Below are 11,031 nucleotides of genomic sequence, written 5' to 3' on the forward strand. Positions count from 1 at the left end.
ATGAACTACTCAACAGATAGAGAGGGTCCTTATGAGTGTGTGCCCAAGATGGATAAATTTGACTAACTTGAACTCTATACTTCAACAACAGACTAGGTAACACTAAAGAATATTCTCTTTCATTCTCTTTTTCCAAGTAACTGAACACATTACAACCCAGAGGCATAAATCTTCCTGCTTCTTGTTTACAGTTACTCAAGGAGACCTTTTTTCTTTACTTTTCCCCAACTGTTTTCTATATGAAAGATGTTTGACATTGTGAATGTATATAGACTGTCAGTCAGCCAAACTTAAAGTGTCAGGATATCAGTGCCAGGATGTATCCTGGAAAAGAATTAACATATGCTCCCAGAATGTCAACTATTAGAGTGATACTGGGTAAAATGAGAGCATTTTCAAACCAGAAAACATAAAAGAAAAAGGAAACAAAACTTCTGGTTATTTAGCATAATGAATATTAATTGCATACATTCTCCACTTGGTCAGGGAGAGAATATTGCCAACATTAATACACTGACTGTGGAGACTTTTTCCCTACTATCTTTCTCTTAGGATTTAGTTGAGCTAGATTTTAACACCCTATGAATTAAGCTTGTGCACATTAAATTTCAAGTATAATATTATGCATGGTATTTATTCAGTTCTAGTGTAGTACAATTAAGACTCATGGATATAGTAATTTTTGCCACAATCACTATAAGACATTCCATTAACTCAAAGTAGAATAAGTCATTAAGGTAAACTATGATAAACACTCAAAAAATGAACATGGAACAGAAGGCCCAAATAACAATTTCATTCAGCAGCTCAATTTTCTCTTTTTTACTAGCAGGAATCCTTCATAGTACAGCTGTAAAACCCTTGGAAAAAGTTTACAGCATACTCTTTTCAATATGAAGCTGTTTTTAGTTCAGAATTCTAGGCCACTAATTCTTTACAAACTTTATTAGAATTCATAAAGACCCAGATAAGTTTCATATAACACATGTGTGTATGTGCATATGCCTATGTATGTGCAAAAATATATATGCCAGTTTTAACAAGGGAAAGTGAAATGATCTGGTTCTTTCATTTTGATCACACTGAAAGCATGTGAGAGGGAGATAGCTTGAAGCATATCATTGAAATAACTAAATTCTATCACCCATATCCAAGGTTCTGAATGGTTTTCTCTTGCTTTATTTTACCATAGAATGATACATTAAATGTGTGGAACACTGCATTTTGGCAAAAAATTTTCTGCAATGTTCATATGAAGTAGGTATGATAGTTGTATGTTATGTGCCTCTACATGCCCACTTATCTGTCTGTCTGTCTGCCTGTCTCTCTCTTTTTTCCATATTTAGTACCTTTCCATTCCTCACCAATGTTTTTGGACTTTTCCAGAATTCTACAACTTGGTCCTAGCACAGGCACTTTATTTTTCCTTCTCTCTCCTCTTCTATTCCCCTTTCTCTGCTTTTTGACTTCTCAGTGAGTCTTAGATTATAAGCTCTTTGTGTGTAGGGACTGCTTTGATTTTAGCTTTTATTTATAAAGTTGGTGCTTATAACAGTGCCTAGAACTTAATAATGTTTATTGATAGATTTACTGACATAGATCAGGGAAACGAGGTTCATTGAAATTATATGATATGTCTAATATCACTCATACAACTGATGGCAGAACTATCTGAACCCTAGGTATTCAAATTCCTAATTCAATGCCTTGGAATGATCATTTGTATGAATGACATCAAAGTCATTCTCATTTCATCATTGAAGAGTTTGTTGGCTTATCAAACAAGACAAAACTATTTTGGACACCTATCATTATAGGTTCAACACCTTTTCTTTAACCTTAAATCTACTCCAGCTTTTGAAATTAGTGATGACTCCCTTCTCCTAGGTACTCTCTTCTCCCTTGACTTTTATGACATTATTCTTTCCTGATTCTCTTTTGATTCTTATTCTTTCTTCTTGAACCATCATTTGACCTCTCATGCTATAAACATGGATGTCCTTCAAGACTCTCTGGGTCAATTTCTTTTCTTTGCAAATTTTATCTTTTGATGCCCCTATCTACTCTAATGGGTGTGATAATCTACACCCAAGGTATTACCTAATCCATACATTCAGCCCAGAGCTCTGCCTTTGGGCTTCTCCCTCAGTTTGGATTTACACTCATGTGGTGGATCCCCAGAATTCCCAGGACCTAGGGTAAGCTATGCATTATCATCTTAACACTATTGTTCATTAACAAGGCTCCACCAGTAGATTTTACATTGAGTGAGCCAGTTGATACAGTTTGATGAAAGCAAAAATGTAATTTAAGATAGTGTACAATATAAATTTGAGATTTATTCATCCATAAATACATCTAGATCATGAAAGGAAGAATGGTACAAATAGTGATACAATGGTAGTGAGGTACACATAGTCAAGGTTACATACTCCTGTGATTTATTTGGTTTCAATATCCTTTTGGTCCTTGTAGAGCTATCATACAGTTTCTTCTTAACCTTTTGCTGGACATGTTTCTCAATTAGACTCCTAGATTCTCCTCTTTCACACAGGTTGATTCCCAATTGCCAGGGCTAATTATCATTTAAGTCCATGAATGACTTTCTTCTTTAATTCCAATGCTATTTCCTGCATTGAGTCACTATCTATCTGTGCCTCTGTTTATTTGGTCAATATGGATATGTGGATTTTTTTTCTCTTCTCTGAAGAGTATCATGATTGATGGAGGAAACTAAGATTAAAAACTTGTTAAGTTCTGGAATAGGTGAAAGGGGCTAACACTTCCTGTGATTGCTCCTGGTCTTGTCTGACAACATAGCAGATACATTCAAGTCTTTTAAAAGCTACCAAAACTATTATAAATCTTTGGGGGCAAATGTACATTTCAATTCAATCAAGGATAGCCCCCTTGAATCAGTAAAGAGCTAATAGGGTGCTACAAATATTTATATTCTATATGAGATTAATTTTGATTAACTCTTGCCTTATCCCTTTACTTGCTATAATTATATGGGTGGGTGTAGGGGTAAATACAGACAGGAAAAGTATTATTTTCAGAGACCAAATGAAACCCCTCCATCTGGACAATATACATCTTAATACTCTGTCTCACATGCCAAATTCCTCTGCATCTCCTTTTATCATCCACATAGCCAACTTAAAATCAACATGTCAAAAATGGGACTAACTTATTGTCTGGTCACCTAAACCCAATCAGCCTCCATATTTTCTATTAAAATAGAAGTCATAATCTTCAGTCATCTAATTTGATCTTCTATAAATTCTACTTCTACAATATTTCTTGAATTCATCTCCTCTTCTCTCATAGAAATATCATACTACAATGGTGTAATCGACATAAATCAATTATATTTATTAACAAAAAATAAGCATTATATCTTTTTGCAATATGTTTCCTTTTGGTGCATTAAATTGTTTTGCACTATTTAGTTTTTATTTATTAAACTTTTAGCACATACTCTCTAATTCTTAATGAAACAATACTTTTGACTATTAAGTGTTAAAATATCCATTCTTCCAAATCTGTTCTTTTTTGCAGTCTGTGGTTTTCCATCATTGCTTAGATCAACCAAACTTTCAGGCAACTGGAACATGGTTAACTCTAGCTCTTGTATTAATTTCTTAACCTCTCATGCCCTATGGAATGGTGTAAAGTCTTAGTGTAGTATTCTAGCTTTATTTGGAAAACTTTATAATTTTGAAACAATTTTGCTTTTCAGTACATATTATATATATATATATATATATATATATATATATATCAATACAGTTATCAGAGATTGTTATTATTACCTCAATGGGTAACTCTTTAATACTTTGAACATTTTTTTAATAACAGTATATGAAATAAGTGGGTTTCATCAGTAAACATTTAATTTCCCTTTCTTTACTACACTTAGACCTTGTTTTTTCTTTTCATGACAGATTTATTTGCTTGATTTGGTTTCTTTACAGGATCAGTTAGAAGCTGTTATACACTGGTCTTCTCGGTATTCTTCCAAATTCAAGATGCTTACCCCGTATTATAAAAGAATCACCCATTAATGACCCCTTCAACTGCTGGGTCCCATAAGAGATTAATTAGTCTATTTCATAGTAATAGGTTGTCAGTCTTGTCAGTTTCTTCCCCTTTTCAACCCCACTTTACTTTGTGCTTCAGTCAGTATGATTTATACTGTTTAATTGGAAACTTATGTGAGCCCTGAAACATTTAAAATATCTTTAAGGGGCATTGGTGTGTCCTTTTTGATAGTTATGACTTTTACACTTTTTCTCAGAGTACTATCTATTTTTCAAAACCACAGAATTAAAATCATGATGAAAGAGAGCAATGAAAGACTGTGTGGTATGAAATTCAGCATTTAAATGACAGATGAGACTAGGTCAATCCATTTTCACTTAAAGTCAGATGTTCTGGCTCAACCTGGTGTCAGTTGAAGCACACCACACACACACACACACACACACACACACACACACACACACACACACACACAAAGAACCATTGCTGTCAGAAAGTAAAACCATATGTTTTAAAATATTCACAGCAGCTCTTTCTGTAGCGACAATTGGAAATTGAGAGAAGACCTATCAAATGGGAAATGACTAAACAAGTTATGGTACATGAATACTATGGAATATTATTGTTTTATAAGAAACCATAAATGGTCAGACTCTAGAGAAGCTTGGAATGACTTACAGGATCTGAGGTTGAGTGAAGGGAACAGAATCAAGAGAATGACATTCACATTAGCAACAACATTGTGAGATGATCAACCTTGATAGAAACAGTTCCTTTCAGCAGTTTAGAGAGCTAGGGCAACTGTATTAGACTGGGCTATGGACATTGTTATCCCTAAGAGGAAGAAAAATAAAACAAAACAAAATAAAACAATTCTTCAGAATCTGATGAACACTTTATAAAAATTATCTCATATGTATCCTTCCCTTAATCCTAATTCCTCATACTGAAAATGACTAATCTGTAAAACATGTAACATGTTTATCAAAATATATGCAATGCCAGCCTGACTGTTCACCATCGAAGGATCAAAGAGGGTAATGTGAAGGGAGGGTGCAAAGAAATTCTGTAACTTAAAATTATGCATGTGCATATGAATGAAATAAATAAAGAAAATAATAATAAAAAGAAAAAGACCATATTCAAACCATTGCTTTTCCCAAATACTACACAATTCATTTTAGTTCAAGTTCTCATTTCTCAACTGAGCAGTTTCAAGATCCTTTTAGCTTATCTCTATTTGCTTGGAGTGCCTTACCCCTCTAAGTATCCTAATTGAATAATCTTCTCCAGAAACTTATCTGGCTATATCCCTTCCCTACTCAAAAATGTGTAATATTCGCTTCTTGTTTTTAAAATGATATACAACCTTCTCAGGCTGAAATTTAAAACCTATCCATACTCTTATTACAGTTTACCTTTCCAGGTTTTTTAATCATATAATCTAATCTATACTATGCCCAATTAATAAACAAATGTTCCCTAAACTATTCATCTCATCACCTGCCTTTCATGCCTCCTTACATATTATCCTCCATAACTGCAAAGTAAATTTTCTTTCCCTATACATTTTAAATGTCTTAATTTTTACAAGGTTAAGTTAAATACTGGTCTCTGCATTTATAAATTATCCCATATTTGTACTTTACTGTATTTCTCAGTAGAATTTTTCAAATTCTATTTCCAGTAGCTTTTTTGTTTGTTTGGAATAGGGTGTGAAATGTGTTCCTATGCCTAGTTTTTGTCATAATATTTTCCAGGTTTCTCAAAACTTTATTTTCAAATAGTGAGTTCCTGTTCAAGATAATGTCTTTGGGTTTGTCAAGCGAAAGTTTCCTAGTCATTTACTGCTATATCTTGTACATATTCTATTCACTGATCCATTACTCTCTTTCTTAATCAGTACTAAACAATTTTGATGAATGCTGCTTTAGAGTGTAGTTTTATTTCTGGTACAGCTGGGTTATATTTTTTCCATCAATTACCTGGATATTCTTGATGTTTTGTTGCTCAAGATGAATTTTGCTACTATGATTTTCTAGCTCTTTGAAATAATTTTTGGTAGTTTGATTGGTATGGAACTGAATAAGCAATTGTATTTCAGTAGAATTGTCATTTTTTTTAAAATTAGGTCAACCTAACCACGAGCAATTGACATTTTTTCAGTTGTTTAGATCTGACTTTACTTGTGTGAGAAGTGCTTAGTAATTGTGTTCATGCTGTTTCTGAGTTTGTATTAGGTGGTAGATTTCCAAGGATTTTATGTTGGCTACAATTACTTCTATCTCTTGTCCATGGATTTTTCTGTTTATATATTCAGAGATTCTAATGATTTATGTGGGTTTATTTTATAATCTGCTACTCTGCTGAAGTTGTTAATTCTTTCAAGTAGTTTATTTAGTTGATTTCCTAGAGTTTCAAAAGTGCATCATCATATCATTTGCAAGGAGTAAATGTTTTGCTTCCTCCTTGAAAATCCTTATTCCTACAATTTATTTTTCTTCTCTTAAAGCTAAAATTAACATTTTCAATATTATATTGAGTAGTAGTGATAATAATTGGTATCCTTGTTTCACCCCTGTCTTACTGGGAATGTTCTTAATTTATCCCTATTACATATAATGCTTGTGGATGATTTTAGATCATTTAGTCCTTTACTCCCTAGTGTTTTTAATAGGACTGGATATTGTATTTTTGTCAAAGCTTTTTTTAACATGTTTTGAGTTAATATCATATGATTTCTGTTGGTTTTGTTATTGCTATGTTCAATTATGTTGAGTGATTCCCTAATTTTGAACCATCCCTACCTACCTGGTATAAATCATACATGTTCATGGTGTATTATCTTATTAATAACTTGTTGTGATATCTTCCCTATCTTTAAGATTTTTACATCAATATTAACTAGGGAGATTGGTCTATAATAATCTTTAGCACTTCATGGTTTAGATACCAATACCATGTTGGTATCATAAAGAGAATCTAGCAAACTATAATTACTTTATATCTTAACCTCTTTTCAAGTAATTCCAATGAACACACAAACCTCATGTAACACAAAGCATCATGCAAAGTCAAATCATTTTATGAATCATTTATTAATCACCCCTCTGGAGTCTACTCCCTCCAATTTTAACCAAAATGTCAAGCAAAGTAAAATCTCTTCAGGATGTTTTCATCTTCAGTCCCTCCAAATATATTCTCTCCCTCCTCCATAGTACTACAACCATAGCCCTACAACCTTCTCCAGCTAAAGTATGGCTTATACTCTCTCCCACTGTTCCTTTACCACCCCAAACATGGTACTAAACCTCTCTCTCTGCCCTAATGGTATCATAGGCCTCCTTAATTAAGGTATCTAGTAAAGTAAGGTCAAGTTTGATTTAATTATGTATAGAACCTCTAAGTAATCTAAGTAATGGCATGCCCTGAAAGTTTCTCTTAGGAACTTTAGAATTCATTGCAGACCATGAGATAAACTGACAAAGGACTATCCACCCTATGGTGTTCTCATCTGAGAAAATACTGATTTTTATGAACAAGGCAGAATTAAAGAATTTCAAGGGAAACTTAATAAATGTAAGTTTAGAGTAAACACCCCAGGTATTCACCTGGACTATTTTTGCCCAACCTGTGGTAGAGCAAGCATTCAGAGCTCATATTGATCTGTCAGTCAGAGTTGGATATGCTGTAATTTGTCTCAAAAATTTGATGTCATTTTGGTCTTCTTTGATATAGAAAGGATGAAACCAATTGTTATTCATATCTTCTAAGTACAATCACTTCAACTATATTCAACCTTTAACTCTCCTAAGAGAAGTACAATTCTCAAGAGTTACAAGTGTTAACTTCACTCTTAGGGATAAATACAGTTTAATGTTCTTGACTAGCAAGTTTTCCTTCTCTTTCCATTTCTCTTTTTATATATCTCTTGTGTCTTGTATTTGAAATTCAAATTTTATTTTTAGTTCTGATCTTTTTATCAGATCATTTTAGAAGTCCTCTATTTCATTGAAAGTTTATCTTTTCCCCTGTCAGAAAATGTTGAGTTTTCCAGGGCTGTCAATTCTTAGTTGCCGTTCTAGGTCCTTTGCCCTCTGAAATATTATATTATAGGTCCTCTGATCCTTCATTGTGGAAACTGATAAGTCCCATGTAATTCTGATTATGTTTTGTTTTTATTTAAATTGCTTCTTTTTTTACAGCTCACATATTTTCTCCTTTAGTTGAAAATTTGGGAATTTGGATATGATAGTTTTTGGAGTTTTTATTCTGGGGTCTCTTTCTGGAGGTGTTCTGTGTATTGTTTCAATTCTATTTTGTCTTTTTGATCTAGTATATTTGGACAGTTTTCCATAATTCCTGAAAGACATTTTCCAGGTTTGTTATTTTTTTTATCTAAGCTTTAGGGAAGACCAATAATTCATAAATTATTTCTTCTCAATCTATTTTCCAGGTCATTTGTTTTTCCTAAAAGGTACTTTATATTTTATTCAATTTTTTTCAGTCTTTTTATTTTATTTGATGGAATATTAATATTTCATAGAGTCATTCATTTCTTTCTGTCCAATTCTAATTTTTAGGGTTCTAATTTCTTCAGATAGCTTTTGTGTTTCTTTTTTCCAATTCATTAATTTTATTTTTAAATGAGTTGTTTTCCTTGTCCAGTTTATTAATTTTACCTTTTAATCAGTTACATTCCCTTTCCAGATGATCAATTTGATTTTTAGAATAATTGAATCCCTTTTCCAGTTGGTTATTTTTTCATTTGAAGGAGTTGATTTCCTTGGTCAATTTTTCACTATTGTACTGCAAGGATTTTATTTCTTTATTCAAATTTTCTTCTTCTTATCTTTGGTTCTTAAATTCTTTGGAAAGTTCTTATATAAGGTTTTGGATTTAAATTCGAATCATGGTCTCTTTTGAGACTTCTAATGTAGGTAACTTTTCACTGCTTTTCTTCTTCTGAGGTAGCTTTTTTATCATCTCTATCTGCAAAGTAGCTTTTTCTGTTTAGCGACTTTTAGTTTTTTTGCTCACTTTGTTTATATAGTACTGATATTGTTGTACTGGAACTGGGATCTGGTACCTGGCTTATTGTTTGCTAGATTGTTGCCTATGCAAACCAGGCATTGCCATTGCAGAGATTTATTTTCTTCTTGATGTCCAGAATCTGCCTTTGCAGTGGTTTGTTACCAACCCAGTCCTTTCTATTTCCCTAGAGTTTCCAAGTTTTAAACTTTGTCTGGCATTAGGACCTTCCCTGTTGGCTTGCTTTCTGTCTGAGTATGGACCTGGGCTTCTGTCTACTTGTCTGGATCTGCATTCCTATCTAACTTTTGGGACCTGGACTGGGCTTTGACTAAATGCCTTCCACTGGCTTTCTCAGTCTCTCATCTAGCTGTATTCTATTTCCCTCTTTTTGTTTTCCTGAAGAGAGAGACCTTGGCTGAAGATCCTCCAGGATGTCTATAGTTGAGTACTTGTTTTGCTTGTTTTTTATGGGGTCTGTAGCTTTAATGTCTGTTTAGAGGTTTCATTTCACATTTTGAAGGGAAATGCTCCAGGAGTGTGTATGTTTCATGTAGCTATCTTGAATCCACCCCAGATGTCCTATCCCAGTAATTTCTTTAAAAAAATGTTTTTGTTCCTTAGTACTTATCAGAATGCATTGCACATAACAGGGGTTTAATAAATGCTTGTTGAATTTGACTGAAAACCATCCCACCTATAGTAAAAAATTCATATTGAAAATTAATAGGGGCAACTAGGTGGTGCAATGGATACAGGATACAGCACCAGCCCTTGAGTCAGGAGTACCTGAGTTCAAATCCAGCCTTAGACACTTAATGATTACCTAGCTGTATGGCCTTGAGCAAGCCACTTAACCCTGTTTGCCTTGCAAAAAAAAAAACTCAAAAAAAAGAAAATTAATGAAAAATGATATTGAAAAAGTATTCTTGCTACTTGTTCAAGGGATGGTTTGACAGCCAGGACTTTACTCTCTAGGAAACAGTTGAATGTTTTTGAGGTTGAAGATGGAATAAATGTCATAATGAAAATGATATTCGAGGTTAATGTATCTGTTGTCAATGAATGTCTAATAGGTGAAACCTGTTAGGTTATTCTGTGCCAATCCTAGCATAAATTATAAAAATACATGAACTTGGATGATTTGAATGAGTAATATGGAGGAGTATAAGAAATATTACGACAGACATCTCAGAAGGTTTTGGTGACTAATTAGATATTGGGGTTGAGGTAAAGAGAGAAAACAATTAATTAATTTTAAGCCTGCATAACTGAGAGGTTGATAGCATTATTGATAGACAGCAAAAGGTCTTGAAGGTATCACAAAAAGTATAATTTATTTGTTATCAGATATTAAGAATTTGAAGTGATGGGGGAGCTGTCCAGCCCACACACATGGGGTTTGGGTATATTTAATTGCTGATTCCTCCAAGGATTTCCTACCTCCTTATACATAATTTATACTTAGAGCATAAAGAATTATTAAATTCCATAGAAATATAGTTGGTTCAAGCTGCTTAGTAAGTGGGTCACATCAGTTCATTTCAGTCATTCATAATCTGTTACATGTGGGGCTTATATCAAAGTGCCAAGAAAAAAAAAGAAAGGAAAAAACTGTGCTCTTTTTCCTTGAAGTGAATATCAAATAGAATTTGGGACTATAAGAAAGATTAAAAATGCTAAGGTAGCCCTCAACTCCACAGCTTATTTAGAATAAACTCTGTACATAAACTATCTCTGAATCTCTCCTGTGCATGCAGTGGAAAGAAACCATCAAACTTTGCTCCCCACTGCTGAAAGATGTATTAAAACATCTTTCTCAGCTGAGTGCAAAATGTGTCAGCCCCTATTGCTATTCGAACTCAATTTATAAAGGGAAAAATACATTTCCATGAGGGCTGTCATGGAAAAAAAATCAAACTTTTAGTTAAATGCTACTCCAGACTAGGCAGAGGC

The sequence above is a fragment of the Macrotis lagotis genome, chromosome 5 (genome assembly GCF_037893015.1).
Source record: "Macrotis lagotis isolate mMagLag1 chromosome 5, bilby.v1.9.chrom.fasta, whole genome shotgun sequence".
NCBI classification, from domain to species: domain Eukaryota; kingdom Metazoa; phylum Chordata; class Mammalia; order Peramelemorphia; family Peramelidae; genus Macrotis; species Macrotis lagotis.